This window comes from Bos mutus, chromosome 3 (genome assembly GCF_027580195.1).
Source record: "Bos mutus isolate GX-2022 chromosome 3, NWIPB_WYAK_1.1, whole genome shotgun sequence".
NCBI lineage: Eukaryota > Metazoa > Chordata > Mammalia > Artiodactyla > Bovidae > Bos > Bos mutus.
The window spans coordinates 28,712,834-28,733,460 of NC_091619.1; the positions used below are offsets into that span (position 1 = coordinate 28,712,834).

At 41.4% G+C, this 20,627-nt stretch overlaps 1 protein-coding gene across 5 annotated transcripts in view; it reads right to left on the reverse strand.

Annotated features, from left to right (window-relative positions):
• Positions 1-20,627, reverse strand: part of LRIG2 (leucine rich repeats and immunoglobulin like domains 2) — a 66,456-nt gene that overhangs the window by 37,481 nt on the left and 8,348 nt on the right. Inside the window, exon 1 of one of the 5 annotated variants that reach the window (XM_070367472.1) lies at positions 14,602-14,619. The exons of the other annotated variants lie outside the window; for them this stretch is intronic. The gene's annotated coding sequence lies outside the window, so the exon portion shown is untranslated. Of the gene's footprint in view, positions 1-14,601; positions 14,620-20,627 lie in introns of those variants that run through there. 5 annotated transcript variants of the gene reach the window in all.

Sequence of the window (20,627 nt, forward strand, 5' to 3'; positions counted from 1 at the left end):
CTGTGGAAAATTCTGAAAGAGATGGGAATACCAGACCACCTGACCTGCCTCTTGAGAAACTTGTATGCAGGTCAGGAAGCAACAGTTAGAACTGGACATGGAACACAGACTGGTTCCAAATAGGAAAAGGAGTATGTCAAGGCTGTATATTGTCACCCTGCTTATTTAACTTATATGCAGAATACATCATGAGAAACGCTGGGCTGGAGGAAGCACAAGCTGGAATCAAGATTGCTGGGAGAAATATCAATAACCTCAGATATGCAGATGACACCACCCTTATGGCAGAAAGTGAAGAAGAACTAAAGAGCCTCTTGATCGAAGTGAAAGAAGAGAGTGAAAAAGTTGGCTTAAAGCTCAACATTCAGAAAACTAAGATCATGGCACCCAGTCCCATCACTTCATGGCAAATAAATGGGGAAACAGTGGCTGACTTTTATTTTTTGGGGCTCCAAAATCACTGCAGATGGTGATTACAGCCATGAAATTAAAAGACGCTTACTCCTTGGAAGGAAAGTTATGACCAACCTAGATAGCATATTCAAAAGCAGAGACATTACTTTGTCCACAAAGGTGTGTCTAGTGAAGGCTATGGTTTTTCCAGTGGTCATGTATGGATGTGAGAGTTGGACTATAAAGAAAGCTGAGTGAAGAAGAATTGATGCTTTTGAACTGTGGTGTTGGAGAAGACTTTTGAGAGTTCCTTGGACTGCAAGGAGATCCAACCTGTCCATCCTAAAGGAGATCAGTCCTGGGTGTTCACTTTAGGACTGATGTTGAAGCTGAAACTTTGGCCACCTGATGCAAAGAGCTAACTCATTTGAATAAGACTCTGATGCTGGGAAAGAGTGAGGGCAGGAGAACAAGGGGACGACAGAGGATTAGATGGTCAGATGGCATCACCGACTCAGTGGACATGAGTTTGGGTGAATTCCGGGAGGTGGTGATGGCAGGAAGGGTTGGCGTGCTGCAGTTCATGGCGTCACAAAGAGTCGGACATGACTGAGCAACTGAACTGAACTGAACCAGGAAGTTACTATAATAGCAAAACCATAAAATAAAGAGAAACCTAAATGTCCATTAAAACATGATCAATTAAATAACTCATGAAAGTTCCATACAGTGGAAATCTCTGCAGCCAGTAAAAAGAACAGCATCAGGAATATAGTCAATGATACTGTAATAACTTTATATGGAGACAGATGGTTATCATGACACCAGACTTATCATGGTGGTCACTTCATAATGTATCCAAGTGTCAAATCATTATGTAGCACACCTGAAATGAACATAATACTGTATATCTACTGTATATCAACTATATATTTCAATTTAAAAAACAAAAGAATAAGAGATATTTATACATAGTACATAGAACAGCATTGGGGAGGGTTGCTTAAAGAAACGGGAGGACCTCCAGGAAGGTTCCACCAGGGGGCACCTCCTAAGACTGCTGCTGCCAATGCCTCTATCCCTAAGGCAGGCCACTGCTAACCCGTGCCTCCAAGGGAGACGCTCCAACACTAGCAGGAGGAGATGAGTGCACATCCTCCTACTCCGCCACCTTGAAGTAACGTCCCATGAAATCATTAAAGAGATACTGGCCCCTTGTGTTCAATGTGGCATTATCTAAAATAGCCAAGATGTGGAAACTAAGTGCTCACTGATGAATGGATAGAAAAAGGAAATATAAGAATATATGTATATGTGTGTGAATATATATATACACACATATATCTGTATTTATATATTTATATATAATATATAATATATAATTTATAATTATATATGTATATATCTGTATTATAAACATACATATACAAATATTATTCAGCCACAAAAATAAAAGAATCCCTGTGATTTGTGACCAAAAAAAAAGGAAAAGCCATATATGTAAAACTTTGTGGAAGTACACCCAAGAAACAGTTAACAGTGAGCCTTCCTTAGATGGAACAAAAGAACTTTTCACTTTTCTATTTTTTATGCTCCTGTACTTTTTTAATAGTTTACCAGAGGAAAATATTATTTAAAAATAAACTCACACATAAAACCTATCTTTAGCCCAAGATATGACTGGGAAAGAAGATTTTAATTCTGTTTTTTTTTCAAAGAGATTAGGAATCTCCTTCAGAATAATGCCCTAAATTGACCCAATAAGGTTAATTATGACACTGGACAAAGGAAAAAATAATAATCAGATGTTTTTTGTATTCCTAATTAGTAATATACCTCAGAAAGAGAGTGGTAAATATATATATACTAGACTTAGTTTTTGGACTGACTTACGAAACAGTGCATTGCACCTTATATCCCAGTGTCTGGCCCTCAAATTTTAAGCCAATGAACAGCTGAATTTTTAGTAAGCAGTACAAAACCATGGCATACTAATCCCATGCTTTTATTTTTATTGGACATTAACTGCTTTGCAATATTGTGTTTCTGCTGTACAACAAAGTGAACCAGCTATATGTATGCATAAGTCCCCTCCCTCTTGGACCTCCCTCCCACCTCCCCTCACCCCACCCATCTAGGTCATTGCAGAGTAATCCCATGTTTTCAATTTTTTTTCCATTTACTCAATAAAATAAATAATTCAGCAACAGCAGGACAAAGGCTTTTGCTTATATATGAAAATATACAAAAAGTTAAGATACATTCCATCATCAGTTTCTGGGTATCAAATGGGTTCACATCTGTGTATCGGACTATTTTATATTTATATTTGGACAGACTATATTTTATCATATTCAGTTCAGTTCAGTCTCTCAGTCATGTCCAACTCTTTGCGACCCCCATGAAACTCAGCATGCCAGGCCTCCCTGTCCATCACCAACTCCCGGAGTTCACTCAGACTCATGTCCATCAAGTCGGTGATGCCATCCAGCCACCTCATCCTCTGTCGTCCCCTTCTCCTCCTGCCCCCAATCCCTCCCAGCAACAGGGTCTTTTCCAGTGAGTCAACTCTTCGCATGAGGTGGCCAAAGTATTGGAGTTTCAGCTTCAGCATCAGTCTTTCCAATGAACACCCATCCAGGACTGATCTCCTTCAGAATGGACTGGATGGATCTCCTTGCAGTCCAAGGCACTCTCAAGAGTCTTCTCAGTTCAAAAGCATCAATTCTTCAGCACTCAGCTTTCTTCACAGTCCAACTCTCACATCCATACATGACCACTGGAAAAACCATAGCCTTGACTAGAGGGACCTTTGTTGGCAAAGTAATATCTCTGCTTTTCAATATGCTATCTAGGTTGGTCATAACTTTCCTCCTATATTAGGTTGGTGCAAACATAACTTTGTGGTTTCAGACGATGAATTTTACATGAGTATAACTAGGCTCAAACAACATCTTTATTAATTAAAATAGGAACCATGATCTTCAACATATCTTTGCCAACAAGAACTAAGTTTGTTTATTCCTGTAGCATAAAAATGCGTGCTTTGCAATTCGACACACTCTTGAAAACATCCTGCTAGTTGTAGAAGCAAAAGGCTGTCAAGATACTTTAAGAAGTGGTAGTCGGTTGGTGAGAGGTCATGTGAGTATGATGGATGAGGCAAAACTTCATAGCCCAACTCATTCAACTTTTGAAGCACCGGCTGTGCAACGTGCAGTGGGTGTTGTCACGGAGAACTGGGCCTTTTCTGTTGACCAGTGCCAGTTCCAGGCGCTGCAGTTTTCAGTGCATCTCATCGACCTGCTGAGCATACTTCTCAGATGTAAAGATTCTGCTGGAATTCAGAAAGCTGTAGGGGATCAGACTGGCAGCAGAGCACCAGTGACAATGACCTTTTTCTGGTACAAGTCTGGCTAAGTGCTTTGGAGTTTCTTCTCAGTCACAATCCGATCTTCTCATGCCACAATCCAGTTAAGAAATGGTGCATTTTTGTTGTGTAGAATAAGATGACACTTCAAAATGACAACTTCTTCGATTTGCAGTCAGCTCATGAGGCACCCACTTACTGAGCTTTTTCACCTTTCCAATTTGCTTCAAATGCCGCATGGCTGTAGAATGGTTGATACTGAGTTCTTCAACAGCTTCTCATGTAGTTTTAAGAGGGTCAGCTTCAATGATCCTCTCAATTGGTCACTGTCAACTTCAGATGGCCGGCCACTATGCTCCTCATCTTCAAGGCTCTCATCTCCTTTGCAGAACTTCTTGAACCACCACTGCAACTTATGTTTGTTAGGAGTTCCTAAGCCACATGCGTTGTTGATGTTGCAAGTGTCTCCACTGCTTTACGACCCATTTTGAAGTCAAATAAGAATATCGCTCAAATTTGCTTTTGTCTAACATCATTTTCCTAGTCTAAAATAAATATAAAAAGCAAATACAAGCCATTAGTAGAAAAAAAAAAAAAATGGAGAAGGCAATGGCACCCCACTCCAGTACTCTTGCCTGGAAAATCCCATGGATGGAGGAGAAGTCTGGTGGGCTGCAGTCCATGGGGTCGCTAAGAGTCGGACACAACTGAGCGACTTCCCTTTCACTTTTCACTTTCATGCACTGGAGAAGGAAATGGCAACCCACTCCAGTGTTCTTGCCTGGAGAATCCCAGGGACGGCGGAGACTGGTGGGCTGCCGTCTCTGGGATAGCACAGAGTCAGACACGACTGAGCAACTTAGCAGCAGTTGAAAAAAGAAAAAGGGAGAAATGTGTATTAAAATTATGTATAACATAACCACATTTATTTAAGAATGTATTCCAGTATCAAATGGCAAAGCTCAATAGTGAAAAACTGGAATTACTTTTGCACCAACCTAAAAATTATTAAGTTACTGTAAAGATTTTGGGAAGTGAATAGATATGCAATAAGTTTAATATAAGTTATCTTGTCACAATATTGGCAGAGAAGGCAGGTCTAATCAAAGCCAAGCATCAGCTGGTTTCTCATTATTAACATAATCCATCATTCCTTAATACTCATGTAGCTTAACCTGGCACCAAGTCTAGTATCTCCTCAAATATGCCTAATTATGCTCAGGGTTGGCTATGGTTTTCAGGCTGCAACCTGCCAAGATTTTTATTATATAAGCAGTATGTCAGAGTGATTTTGAAAAGGAAATACAAAAAATAAAAACATATAAGAGAAATCCAAAGTTAAGAAGCATTTAGCAACAAATTTATTTACACCACACTTCATTAATGTTGCACTTTTTATGGTTTAACGTCTAAACTATTCTTCACTACTAGTAATTCTGACAGTTATTTAAGTTTATTACAAACAACATAGTTATGGTCTCTTTTTTGGGGAAAAGTTAGGGAACAACAAGAGAAGCAGAGGAAAAGAAGAAACACACTTAAAAAAAGGTTTACAGCAAAGTAAAAAAAGCTTGCATTAAATGCTCTATTCTGGTTTTTATTCCAAATATGAAATGAATAATTTGGATGGAATCTAATTACTTAAATTGCTTTTGTTTTTTATTTGTACTACCAGAACATCTTAACATTTTTGATGACTTGAATAATACAGAAAAAACAAGCTGTGTCATTTAGTTTGGCATAAAAAAGAAAATACAACATACAAATGCATTTTTTTTAAACATTTTTGCTAATCTCTTAATATGATTTGTTTTCTCTACTGCTTAAATGCCAGTCCTCCATTATGATTAAAGAGTCCTTAATAAAGAAAGTATACTACATAAAATGTCACGAACCTAAGATGAGGGAAATGTATTTTCTAGCATTGGGAAGCCAAATGATTACCTTAATGTACAAGTAATTCTTTGATTTTTCATTCACGTGCTGATTATATATGTTGTATATAAGGAAATGCAAAATACTTTTAATATAATGAAACATAATTAGGACAACAATCTCTATAAAAATAAAAGTGTCTTCCAAAGCATAAAGGACTTTTAAAGAATTAAGTAAAGCACAGATCTTTCAATTAACATTCAGTAAGCAACAACCATTTATGGTTCAGCAGTTCTTCACCACCACTATACTTCAGCATTACCAGGGAATGCCTAAAACACTGATGCAGGGGTCTCCTTCAGACCAATCAAAGCACAATCACTGGGGTGTGCGCCCCAACCACTGGTATTGTGCTAAGGTTCTCCAAGTAGTAGTCTAACCTGCAGCCAGGGCTGAGAGCCACTGCGCTTCTCCAGAAATCTAATACCCAAAAGGATGCTCTGCAATAAACCTGTCAACAAATATTTGAGTTGGTGATGGACAGGGAGGCCTGGCGTGCTGCGATTCATGGGGTCTCGAAGAGTCAGACATGACTGAGTGACTGAACTGAACTGAACCATATGCCAGGCACTGCACTAAGTAGCACAGAATAAAATAGGCATTAAAGGGGTTATACAATCCCTCTTAGAGTTTACAGGATCATTTTAATATAAAGTCTCACTGACACCAAAATGTCACTAAACAGTATTCATTATCAAGATGAAATTCCTATAAATCCCTATTTATACCACAGGAAGTTAGGATAGAAGGGGTAGAAGAAGGGATGGATGCTTTTCTAATTAATTCACCTCTGTTTTGCTTATTTCTTTTAATAAGAATATATACCCTTTTATACTTTATGCGTGTTTTCTAAAATTAGATTTTAAAAGTGAGGTCTTAGATAAACACAGCAAGACATACTAGTAGATTCTTGGATAGCTCCTTGGATATCTCACTGGAGAACAGAGTCAGGAAATAGGTTTAGGTAGGGGAGTCAATGGGATTCCCAGGTAGTGGTAGTGGTAAAGAACCTGTCTGACAATGCAGGAGCCATAAGAGGTGGGTTCAATCCCTGGGTTGGGAAGATCCCCTAGAGGAGGGTGTAGCAACCCACTCCAGTATTCTTGCCTGGAGAATTCCATGAACAGAGGAGTTTGGTGCGCTACAGTTCATAGGGTTGCAACAAGATGGACACAACCAAAGCGACTTTGCCCGCGGGGGAGTCTAGCAAGGTAAAATGACTCTAGGTTTCCTTACCACTGTTCAGCAGTAGCCTTGTCTGTCTGTCTTCATCTCTTAACTACTGTTCCCTTGCCCAGCAAGATCTTGTCAAAAAGACCAAAGGGGACAGAGGATGAGATGGCTGGATGGCATCACTGACTCGATGGACGTGAGTTTCAGTGAACTGCGGGAGTTGGTGATGGACAGGGAGGCCTGGCATGCTGCGATTCATGGGGTCGCAGAGTCGGACACGACTGAGCGACTGATCTGATCTGATGTGACCTTTTTAAATTTTAGTTATGCCAGTGGATAAGTAGTAGTATCTAATTGTGGGTTTTATTTGCATCTCCCTAATGAAGGCTGAGCGCCGAAGAATTGATGCTTTTGAACTGTGGTGTTGGAGAAGACTCTTGAGAGTCCCTTGGACTGCAAGGAGATCCAACCAGTCCATTCTGAAGGAGATCAGCCCTGGGATTTCTTTGGAGGGAATGATGCTGAAGCTGAAACTCCAGTACTTTGGCCACCTCATGCAAAGAGTTGACTCATTGGAAAAGACTCTGATGCTGGGAGGGATTGGGGGCAGGAGAAGAAGGGGACAATAGAGGATGAGATGGCTGGATGGCATCACTGACTCGATGGACGTGAGTCTCAGTGGACTCCGGGAGTTGGTGATGGACAGGGAGGCTTGGCGTGCTTCGATTCATGGGGTCGCAAAGAGTCGGACACGACTAAGCGACTGAACTTAACTGATACTGAGCACACTACTCTCCTCTTTCCAAGTGGTTCTAACACCTAAAATTAAGTGCCATTCAGGACAAAGGAAGCAGTGGAAGCAAAGTTAATATTAAGAGAATCAAATTATATAAAGAAAAGCAATTAAACCAATATGATTTTCCCCTACCAAATTAACAAAAAATAATTTAGATGATGATAATCAATGCCAGGGAAAGTGTAATAAGAAAGGCACTCTCAGTGTCAAAACAAGTTTAGATGGTAAATCAAAACAGCAAGGAGGGAGAGGAAATCTCCCTGGAGATATCCTTCTTAAGTAAACAATACAAAGAAATAGAAGAAAACAATTAGAGAGATCTACTAAGATCTCTTCAAGAAAACTGGAGATACCAAGAGAACATTTCATGCAAACACAGGCACAATAAAGGACAGAAATGGCAAGGACCTAACAGAAGCTAAAGAGATTAAGAGGTGGCAACAACACACAAAAGAACTATACAAAGGTCTTAATGACCCAGATAATGTGTTCACTCACCTAGAGCCAGACATCCTGGAATGCAAAGTCAAATGGACCTTAGGAAGCATTACCACAAACAAAGCTTGTGGAGGTGTTGGAATTCCAGATGAGCTATTTAAAATCCTAAAAGATGATGCTGTTAGAGTGCTGCACTCAATATGCCAGCAAATTTGCAAAACTAAGCAGTGGCCATAGGGCTGGAAAAGGTCTGTTATCATTCCAATTCCAAAGAAAAGTAATGTCAAAGAATGTTCAAACTACTCTACAAGTATGCTCATTTCACATGCAACCAAGGTAAAGTTCAAAATCCTTCAAGTTAGGCTTCAATATGTGAATCAAGAACTTCCAGATGTAGAAGCTAGATTTAGAAAAAGCAGAGGAACCAGAGATCAAATTGCCACCATTCTGTGGATCATAGAAAAAGCAAGGGAATTCCAAAAAAACGTCTACTTCTGCTTTATTGACCACACCAAAGCCTTTCACTGTGTGGATCACAACAACTGTGGAAAATTCTTAAAGGGATGGGAATACCAGACCCCCTTACCTGCCTCCTGAGAAATCTGTATGCAGGACAAGAAACAACAGTAAGAACTGGACATGGAACAATGAACTGGTTCAAAGTTGGGAAAGGAGTGCGTCAAGGCTGTATATTGTCACCCTCCTTATTTAACTTATATGCAGAGTACATCATGTGAAATGCCAGGCTGGATGAAGAACAAGATGGACTCAAGATTGCCGGGAGAAATATCAATAACCTCAGACATGCAGATGACACCACCCTAATGGCAGAAAGTAAAAAGGGCCTCTTGAGGAAGATGAAAAGGAGAGTGAAAAAGCTGGCTTAAAATTCAACATTCAAAAATCTAAAATCATGGCATCTGGTCCCACCACCTCATGGCAAATAAATGGGGAAAAAATGGAAATAGTGACAGACTGTACTTTCTTAGGCTCTGAAATCACTGTGGATAGTGACTGCAACCATGAAATTGAGACACTTGCTCCTTGGAAAAAAAGCTATGACCAACCAAGAAAGCATATTAAAAAGTAGAAACATCACTTTGCCAACAAAGGTCCATATAGTCAAAGCTATGGTTTTTTCAGTAGTCATGTATGGATGTGACAGTTGGACCATAATGAAGGCTGAATGCTGAAGAACTGACACTTTCGAACTGCAGTGCTAGAAAAGACTCTAGAGAGTCCCTTGGACAGCAAGGACATCATACCAGTCAATCCTAAAGGAAATCAACTCTGAATAGTCATTAGAAGGATTGATGCTAAAAAAATAAATAAATAAATAAGGATTGATGCTGAAGCTGAAGCTCCAATACTCTGACCACCTGATGCAAAGAGCTAACTCACTTGAAAAGACCCTTGTGCTGGGAAAGATTGACGGCAAAAGAAGGGAACAACAAAGGATGAGATGATTGAATGGCATCATCGACTCGATGGACAGGAGTTTGAGCAAACTTTGGGAGACAGTGAAGAAAAGGGTAGCCTAGAGTGCTGCATTCCCTGGGGTCACAGAGTCTGACATGACTGAGTGACTGAACCAAAGAATGTATATGAAACCCAATTAATCTAGTCCAGCAGTGGTTCCCAACTACATGATGAAGTTTCCACCAGTCAACAAGAAATGAAAATAAAGTCAAGGTTACAAGTTTTCCATGAAGCTAAATATACTTAATCTACAAAATTGCCCTTAACTCTAAAAACATGTATTTCCTAATCTTTTGATGTTATCATGACCATCAGTTCAGTTCAGTTGCTAGTCATTTCCAACTCTGCGGCCCCATGAACTGCAGCACACCAGGCCTCCCTATTCATCACCAACTCCTGGAGCTTACTCAAACGCATGTCCATCAAGTCGGTGATGCCATCCAACATTATCATCGTCTGTTGTCCCCTTGTTCTCCTGCCTTCAATCTTTCCCAGCATCAGGGTCTTTTCAAATGAGTCAGTTCTTCGCATCAGGTGGCCAAAGTATTGGAATTTCAGCTTCAGCATCAGTCCTTTCAATTAATATTCAGGACTGATTTCCTTTAGGATTGACTGGTTTGATCTCCTTGCTGAGGGAGACTCTCAAGCATCTTCTCCCAACACCACACACAGTTCAAAAGCATCAATTCTTCAGTGCTCAGCTTTATAGTCCAACTCTCATATCCATACATGACTACTAGAAAAACCATAGCTTTGACTAGATGGATCTTTGATGGCAAAGTAATGTCTCTGCTTTTGAATATGCTGTCTAGGTTGGTCATGACTTTCCTTCCAAGGAGTAAGCGTCTTTTAATTTCATGGCTGCAATCACCATCTGCAGTGATTTTGGAGCCCAGAAAAATAAAGTCTGACACTGTTTCCACTGTTTCCCCATCTATTTGCCATGATGTGATGGGACCAGATGCCATGATCTTAGTTTTCTGAATGTTGAGTTTTAAGCCAACTTTTTCACTCTCCTCTTTCACTTTCATCAAAAGGCTCTTAAGTTCTTCTTCACTTTCTGCCATAAGGGTGGTGTCATCTGCATATCTGAGGATATTGATATTGATATTTCTCCCGGCAATCTTGTTTCCAAGATTCATCCAGCCTGGCATTTCACATTATGTGCTCTGCATATAAGTTAAATAAGCAGGGTGACAATATATAGTCTTGATGTACTGCTTTCCCGATTTAGAACCAGTCTGTTATTCCATGTACAGTTCTAACTGTTGCTGCTTGACCTGTATACAGATTTCTCAGGAGGCAGGTCAGGTGATCTGGTATTCCCATCTCTTTAAGAATTTTCCACAGTTGTTGTGACCCACACAGTGAAAGGCAGATGTTTTTCTGGAACTCTCTTGCTTCTTCGATGATCCAACGGATGTTGGCAATTTGATCTCTGGTTCCTCTGCCTTTTCTCAATCCAGCTTGACATCTGCAAGTTCATGGTTCACCTACTGTTGAAGCCTGGCTTGCATAATTTTGAGTATGACTTTGCTAGCATGTGAAGTAAGTGCAACTGTGCAGTAGTTTGAACGTTCTTTGCCATTGCCTTTCTTTGGGATTGGAACGAAAACTGACCTTTTCCAGTCCTGTGGCCACTGCTGCATCTTTCAAATTTTCTGGCATATTGAGTGCAGCACTTTCACAGCATCATCTTTTAGAGTTTGAAATAGCATAACTGGAATTCCATCACCTCCACTAGCTTTGTTTGTAGTGACGCTTCTTAAGGCCCACTTGACTCTGCATTCCAGGCTGTCTGGCTCTAGGTGAGTGATCACACCATCGTGGTTATCTGAGGTATGAAGATCTTTTTTGTATAGTTCTTCTGTGTATTCTTGCCACCTCTTCTGCTTCTTTAGGTCTATACCATTTTGTGGCATAAGATGGCAGAGTAGAAGGATCTGTGTTCATTTTCTGTAAGAACTCCAAAACTACAATTCGCTACTAAACAACCATCAACTGGAGAATGCTGGATCTCCAGTCTTCAAGGAGAAGCCCCTTCAAAGGAGAAGCCCCAGCAAGACGGCAGGAGGGGTGAAATCACGTTTAGAATCAAACCCCATACCCTCCAGAGATACTCAGAGGGCTCAAACAAACCCTGGGCACACCAGGACCCAGAGACCCCACAGAGACTGAGCTAGCACTGTGCTTGAGTGTCTCCTGCAAAGGTATGGGGCGGCAGCAGCCTGCCACAGGGGCAGGAGCTCTGGGTGCAGCAGACCTGGGTATGGCGTAAGCCCTCTTGGAGGAGGTCACCATTAACCCCATCATAAAGCTGCCAGAACTTACATAGGACTGGGGAAACAGGCTCTTGGAGGGCATAAACAGAACGTTGGGTGTGCCAGGACCCAGGAGAAAGGAGCAGTGATCCCATAAGAGACTGACCCAGACTTGCCCGTGAGTGTCCAGGAGTCTCCTGCAGAGGTGTGGGTTGACAGCGGCCTGCTGCGGGGTCGGGGGCACTGAGTGCTGCAGTGCATGCATGGGACCTTTTGAAGGAGGTCACCATTATCTTCATTACCTCCACCATAGTTTGGACTCAGGTCAAACAACACAGAGGGAACATAGCCCCGCCCTTCAAAAGAAAATTGGATTAAACATTTACTGAGCATATCCCCGCCCATCAAAACAAGACCCAGTTTTGCTCTCAGTCACTCTCTCCCATCAGGAAGCTTCCATAAGCCTCTTAACCTTACCCATCAGAGGGCAGACAGGATGAAAACCATAATCACAGAAAACTAATCAAACTGATCACATGGACCACAGCCCTATCTAATTCAATGAAACTATGAGCCATGCCATGTAGGGCCACCCAAGACGGATGGGATATGGTGGAGAGTTCTGACAAAATGTGTCCACTGGAGAAGGGAATGGCAAACCACTTCAGTATTCTTGCCTTGAGAACCCTGTGAACAGCATGAATAGGCAAAAAGGACCCTAAAGATGAACTCCCCATGTCAGTAGGTGCCCAAAATGCTACTGCAGATCAGTGGAGAAATAACTCCAGAAAGAATGAAGAGTCTGAGCCAAAGCAAAAACAACACCCAATTGTGGATGTGACTGGTGATGGATGTAAAGTCCAATGCTGTAAAGAGCAATATTACATAGGAACCTGGAATGTTAGGTCCGTGAATCAAGGCAAGTTGGAAGTGGTCAAACAGGAGATGACAAGAGTGAATATCGACATTTAGGAATCAGTGAACTAAAATGGACTGGCATGAGTGGATTTAACTCAGATGACCATTATATCTACTACTGTGGGCAAGAATTCCTTAGAAGAAATGGAGTAATCATCATAGTAAACAGAGTCCAAAATGCAATACTTGGATGCAATCTCAAAAATGACAGAATGATCTCTGTTCATTTCCAAGGCAAACCATTCAGTATCACAGTAATCATGACCATAAAAACAAATGTTGGAGAAGAGGGGTTCTAATGCCCTTACTTGAAACAAACAAAAAATTAACTAATACACCTGGTCCTTCAATTCTCTGTGTATAGGGGGTGGTAGAGGTGTAAAATCAGAACAGTGTGATACAGCCCTCACCACTCATGAAGAATCCAGTCAGTTTTTAAATAACCGAATAAAATTTAGAAGTTTCTGACATGCAAAGACAGTATCTAGGGAATTCCCTGGCAGTCCAGTGATTAGGACTCGATGCTTTCACTGAGGGGCCTGGCTTCTATCCCTGGTCAGGGAACTAAGATCCTGCAAACCAAGTAACATGACCGAAAAAACCCCAGAACCTATAACTGGTTCAACCACTATGGAGAAAAGTATGGAGATTCCTTAAAGAACTGAAACTAGAACTATCATATGATCCGGCAATCCCACTCCTGGGCATATATCCAGAGAAAACCACAGTATGAAAAGATACATGCATCCCAATGTTCACTGCAGCACCATTTACAACAACCAAGACACAAAAGCAACTTAAATGTCCACTGACAGAAGCATGGATAAAGACAATGTAGTACATATACACAGTGGAATATTATTCGGCCATAAAAAGGAATTAAATAATGCCATTTTCAGCAACATAGATGGACCTAGAGATGGTCATACTAAGTGAAGTATTTATCATACTAAATCAGATAGAGAAAGGCAAATATCACATACTGCTTACATATGGAATCTTTTTTTAGTAAAAATGAACTTATTTACAAACAGAAAGAATCACAGACTTTGAAAACAAACTTATGGTTACCAAAGGGGAAACATGGGAGGGAAGGATAAATTAGGAATTTGGGATTAGCAAAATATACACTATATATAAAATAATCAACAAGGACCTACTGTACAGCACAGAGAACTCTACTCAATATTCTGTAATAATCTATATGCTAAAAGAACCTAAAAAAGAATAGATACATGAATATATATATATATATAATGAATCCTTTTGCTGTGCACTTGAAACTAACACAACACTGTAAGTCAATATAAAAAATTTTTACAGACAGTACCTAAAAATAAATAAAGTTTCTGTCCAGGAAAAAAAATTTTATCTTTACTCACACACACAATGCTCCTAACACCAGATATTTTGGGGTTTCCCCCCCACACGAACCAATTCTCCAAAACCCACTGGATATCCTGCGATTCAATTCTGACACTAACTAGAGTCAGTGCAAACCCCATAAGTTAAGGGTTTAGTCCCACAAGACTGCCCCCATCCCCACTTCAGACACCAATCACAAATAGAAGGTCCCCATGTTACCCACTTCTGTCTGACTTGGCTACAAACTGGAGGTTTCCATGACCCCCTCCTTGGATTCAAACACCTGCTAGAACAGTTCACAGAACTCAAGAAATCACATATGTTTACTAGTTTACTATAAAATAAGAAAATATGATAAAGGACTCAGATAAACAGCCAGACGAAGACACACACAGGGGGAGATCCAGCAGGGTCCAGAGCAGGAGCTTCAGTCTCCATGGAGTTGGGATGAAGCCCCCTCACAGCATACCTACCAGCAGGTGTATTCATCAACTCAGGAGCTCTCTCAACTCCATACTTTCAGGATTTTTATGGAGGATTCATCACACAGGCATGATCAAGTACTACCTCAATCTCTACCCACTCTCCTTCTTCAGGAGGATGGAGGGGGCAGGGGAATGCAGCTGAAAAGTTCCAAGCTTCTAACCACAGCTTGGTCTTTCTGGTGACCAGCCCCCGTCCTGAAGCTATCTGGAACCTACTAACAGTCACCTCATTAGGTCAAAAGACACTCCTATCACCCAGGAAATCCCAAGAGATGTAGGAGCTCTTTGTCAGGAATCAAGGGTCTAAAAACAAATATTAGACCAGCGCGCATTCCAAATACTCTTTTCACTTTGGAAATCACAAGGGTTTCAGCTTTGTGCCGGGAACCGGGGGCAGAGATCAATTCACATATTTTGTTACTTCACACTCTTGGTCTCTGGCCAACCCCCTTTACAGCAAAATGACACACAACTCAAAAAAGACACTGGCATATTGTTAGAATCCCATTCAGTCATTAATAACTGGACCATCCGTCATCATATGATATGAAAAATAAATTTCCAGGCAAGGCCACTTGGGTTTGCACGCTTCCAGTTAATCTTGTCAGGTTCCAAATGCAGGTATGGTCTAGGCAAACATACGATTTCATTCTTTTAGTTGTCTGGTTGAACTAAGATATGATATCATCTACTACTCTGAGCCCTTCTGAGGTGTTAATATTGGATTTCCCTCACTATAACCACCCATTTATTTCTTTATCTTCAGCTCTTCCAACCCAAACTCTTCCAACTTTAGAAGGAACATCAGGTTCAGCCACTGTGCTGATCTAGATAACAAACAGCAATACTAGTTTAGCAAGTTCCTCCCCTTCAATCCACTCATTCATTTAGGGTAAGGTTACACAGGTACAGAACTACTGGGCTATTTCTACCACCAGGCAATATAGAGACATTCACTGTTGACCTCAATTTTGCGAGATGGAATGAAAGCACAACATACCCAACTAGACACTTAGCAACCTTGACCCCAAATTTTAAATTAGAGTTAGTTTCTTGCTTAAAAATCATCCATTTCCAGCACTTATATTTGCAGCCCTGGTCCTGGTAACCACTGCATCAAGCAGGTGAAAAAAGCTGATATGATATGGGGAAGAAAGAAAAAAGTATAGTTATTACACCAGCATTCTTCTCCCTTGGTAAGAAGTGCACAGTCATTCCATACCCTCTTCCCCAGACTCACCTATAGAGTACGGCCACTCCTTTAACCACACCCCATGTTGTGAGTACACTTTGATGGTATATAATAAGCCAGCCCTTCATGTCTTTATCTCCCCCATCTTAAATAACCAATGTTTTAACTGCCCATTCCAGTTCTCCATCAAACTAGTACCCTGAGGAGGATCTCTCTCTGCCCACTGTTGGGACATTATGGCCTATAAGGTATATACTTTGATGTGAAGAGATGGCGGTCAACCATCTAAATTGGTACAATTATCTTCTCTTCTGGTTAATGGCAACCCACTCCAGTATTCTTGCCTGGAGAATCCCATGGACGGAGGAGCCTGGTGGGCTACAGTCCATGGGGTTGCAGAGTCGGACACGACTGAGCGACTTAATTTTCACTTTCTGGTTCTTTTAAAGCACCCTTGAACATTGGCATCTACCATCAGGTAAACAAAGCCTGGTCCAGAGTCAGTATCTACTCTATCAGGACTCATTTGTAGCCCCTCAGGCCTACCAGCACCAGGCTCATTTACCAGCTATGTTCAAGCCTTTCCACCAGAGCAATCTGACACAACCATCTGCTGTCTTTGTCTCTTTCACTTGAAGACAGAACATTATTCTGTCAATGATTACCATCATTTCATGCCTCAGGGGTACAAGACAACTATGTCTATAGATTCAGACTATCTCTGCATTCCTGCAGTGTCCCCGTATCTACTCATTCAGGGACCCAGGTGGCCACCTCAAGAAAGCACACAGGTGTATTGGCTTATTGATCCTATTCACCTTCTGAACCTAGAAGGGGCTTCTCCTGGTGGGCATCAAGAAAGTCCCACTTTAATACACCCTTCAAATTCCCACAGTAATTCCCACAGGGTTCTGCCCCTTAAGGGCATTCCTTACACAGGCCAGGTTTTCACTGCTCTTCTGCCTGACCATATGGCCTGGCCACTGCCCATGAGTCAAACTCAAACACAGGGCTTTTACCACTGTTCAATTCCTACTCTAGGAAAGAAGAGGACTCTAGGAAAACAGCATGCAATTCAACCCAATTAGCTCATGTCCTTACCTTCTTCAATCAGTGATGACCTTCCAAATAGAATGCTGTCCATTCACCTTGCAACTGTCATTCAAAAACTAAGCAACTCTTTGCTGGTCAGTTATAGGACACTGCTAGGTGATAAGAGAACCCAGCAGCTCTTCACACAGTTCCAGAGCCAGTCCTAGGGGAAAAGAGGCTCCCTACTCTTCAGGATCTCCTCCTCACATTCCCCAGGCAGTATGATCCTGTGTAAACCATTTCCACTTTATTACTCTTCTGGGCACTGCCCTCCCCTGGAGTGTTTATCAGACATTATGCAACACACCATGACTATTTCATATTTCAAGATTACTTTATGAGTTTTAGTCATAGTGGCAGTTTCAATGAATGTGTGGTAGCAAGCCAACAGCTACCCTTCAACTGGGAATTCTGCAGTCTGAAGTCCTAGTAGTTGTTGCTGGGAGGCATTCAGGTACACACAGGGATATCACACAGAGAATTTGTTCATACCAACACTCCAGCTTCTACCCTATGATGTGTGGGCCTGGTCCATCTGATTGGCTCCCACTTAGCAGGTCCAATTAATATTGCTCGAAGGGTAGATTTACATGCCTTCTGTTTTATGATACTATGTGGTAGAGGAAACATTCCCTGATCAGATACAATGTCTGTCCTCATTATATAATCAGGTAAAAAGTCTGATCAAACATATCATTCTCCTACAAACTTTAACCTTACATTCTTAACTGTAGTCTCCACTAGGGCTGATATTAACAGGTTTTCATTTTACAATACTAAGTAAGAGAAGCAATCCCCAGATGTAACACCCATTCCCATAAAATATTCAGATAAAGAAGATACAGCTTTTTTACATAAAGCCTGTTTAAACATTCCTACTTATCAACTCTTATATTTTTATGTTCTCAGCTGCGTCAGATTTCACAAATGGTTTTGGTACCAGAGGGCAAGATGCTCTCCTATCAAAAAATCCTGGCAAATTCTCTGCCTTCTAACCATTATCCACTCTACTGCAAAAGGTTTCACGGTACTCCCACCATAGGCTGAGCCAAGGGACCCTGGTCCTCTTTGTCAATTTTTTTTTCATCCATGCCACAAGGCATGCGGGATACTAGTTCCCCGACCAGGGTTCAAACCTACACTCCCTGCAGTAGAGGTGGGAAGTGTGGCATCCCAACCACTGGACTGCCTGAGAAGTCCCCCTTTGGGTCAGTTTTTATCCCATTTAATCTGCCTAACCAATGACTCAAGCATTTGCTGGTCATGTTCTTCACTGCACTCTCAGTCTTTGGACTTTTAGACTTCTTCAAACTATTAAACAGAGCAGATTCAAGGCCCTTTACTCTCCGGGGATCAGGAAGAGGTCCCTTCAGCCTGCCCAGCCTTGGATAGTGCAGTATTAAAGCCTTTGTTTCAACCCCATTAAAGTCCGTTTTATTCATCCCATTTCTTAAAAGTCATCTTAAAGCCTTCCATTCTCTATTCTGCTTTCCATAGGTTGGATCCCATGATTGTTCCCGGTTTCGTTTTGCTAAAAATATTTGCTTTATTCCCCACATTTCTAAAACCTGTTTAAAAATGTTCACCTTGCTAAGATCAGTTCCTTGACTCTCTCCTTTGCCTTTCCTCATTATTACTAACCTAATGTTTCTATTGGCATCTATGTAAGATCCCTTGTAGCTCAGTCGGTAAAGAATCTGCCTGCAGTGCAGGAGACCTGGGTTCAATCCCTGGGTTGGGAAGATCCCCTGAAGAAGGAAATGGCAACCCACTCAAGTATCATTGCCTGGAAAATATCATGGACAGAGAAGCCTGGTGGGCTGCAGTCCATGGAGTTGCAAAGAGTCAGGCATGACTGGGCAACTAACACTTACTTACTTATATAAGATCCAAAGGACAAGCTGAAGCAGCAAATGCAAAAGGCTTCCCCATCTGTCCCTTGGCTTTGCATCAGCAAGGTTATATGGGGTGTCCATATAAGAGTTCCCCCTCAACCACAGCATTTACCATGGACTGGGTAACTATTCAGCAGCTGACTATCTCAATTATCGGAAAGATAAACCCACATGGCTTATATACGAAACACACTGTTTGTTTTCACTTAATATTTATTGGAGGAGGTGGGCAGTCCTCTTTTTCAGGCATAAAGAGACGTTACAGTGGCTTCTGTCCAATCCATTAGGCTGGCTGTTCCCTCAGGAATAAGCTGCTTTGTGTCTGAATCACATATGGCCATCAGTAGTTGTTTCACGCTAAGCTGTGGGTCCTTCATCAACTCAAACATGCTTTTCTCCACTGTAGCATCTAAAACCAGATACTGTTCCTAATTACTCCACAATCCATTTTAATAAAGGTTCTTCAGGGTATGCCTTGGTCTTCGGTTAGCTGGTATTACTGATCTACAAAAGCAAATGTCTTCTTCACACTATACTGCCTGATTTCAGTAGTTTCTTGGTTTTCCTCTCCTCCCACCCTGGCTACATTCTTGGTGACCAGAGGTCTAAGAGGCACTTTCTGCTGTCCTTGCGTAATTTTTTCCTTGGTGGGCAGCTTTGGGCCAATGACCAAAGCTCTGACTTAGTGAAATCTGACCTTGGTCCAATATCAAGGTCTGACTCAGGACTCGCTTTTAATTTCAATTTTAGCTCTTACTCATAATATTACAAGGAGAAGGCAATGGCGACCCACTCCAGTACTCTTGCCTGGAAAATCCCATGGACGGAGGAGCCTGGTAGGCTGCAGTCCATGGGGTCTCGAAGAGTCAGACACGATTGAATGACTTCACTTTCCTGCACTGGAGAAGGAAATGGCAACCCACTCCACTGTTCTTGCCTGGAGAATCCCAGGGACGGAGGAGCCTTGTAGGCTGCTGTCTATGGGGTTGCACAGAGTCGGACACAACTGAAGTGACTTAGCAGCAGCAGAAGCATTATATTACATTATTTCAATGTCAACTATTATAATTTGGTTATCACAACAACCAAGAGATTAAACATTTCACCTTCTTATTAGTTTCCATGTCCTTATGCATCCAGTGGACCAACATGCTGGGAATTGGATTCATCTCTAAATTCCATTGGTAACTTTCACCTTTAGTAACTGAGAGCAGCAAAGCTGCTGCTCCATACCATGGGTGACCACATGCTCTCCCAGGAATCAAAGGTTCTGTATCCCCTGCCTTTTATCCTTTCTCTTCCCAAACCATGTTTCCATGAGCCAGGTCCATTCTAGCAAGTCTCACTCCTGTGATACCAAATGTCCAGGAAAAACTCCCTGTGCTAAAAGAAAAAATAATCAATGACACTTGTTAAAACCTGGTAAGAAAGACTTTATTCAAGGTGATGCAGGTTATCTTTATGAGTACAGGGACTAAAATGATGAAATTCTGCAGTGGGGGAAGAAATTGAGCTCAACTCCAAATACTGCATGGGCTAATACAAATTCATAGCCATGAAGCAGGGTGGACAGACAAGGTCAATGGATGGAAAACTGGAAACAACAAGGGTAAGGGGGGTTCTGGCTAAATAGACCTAAGTGGATTCTTGCTGAAGATGATCCATGGTGATTAGACATCACCTAAGAGGTGGCAGAAGATGAGAAACCAGATCATAGGTCAAGGGTGATCAGATATCAGGGGTTTATTGCTAAACTGACTTAGCAGGATTCTTGCTAAAACTGCATCTTACAAGGAAGTATACAGATGAGCCTAGTAGAAGGTGGTTCAGGAGTC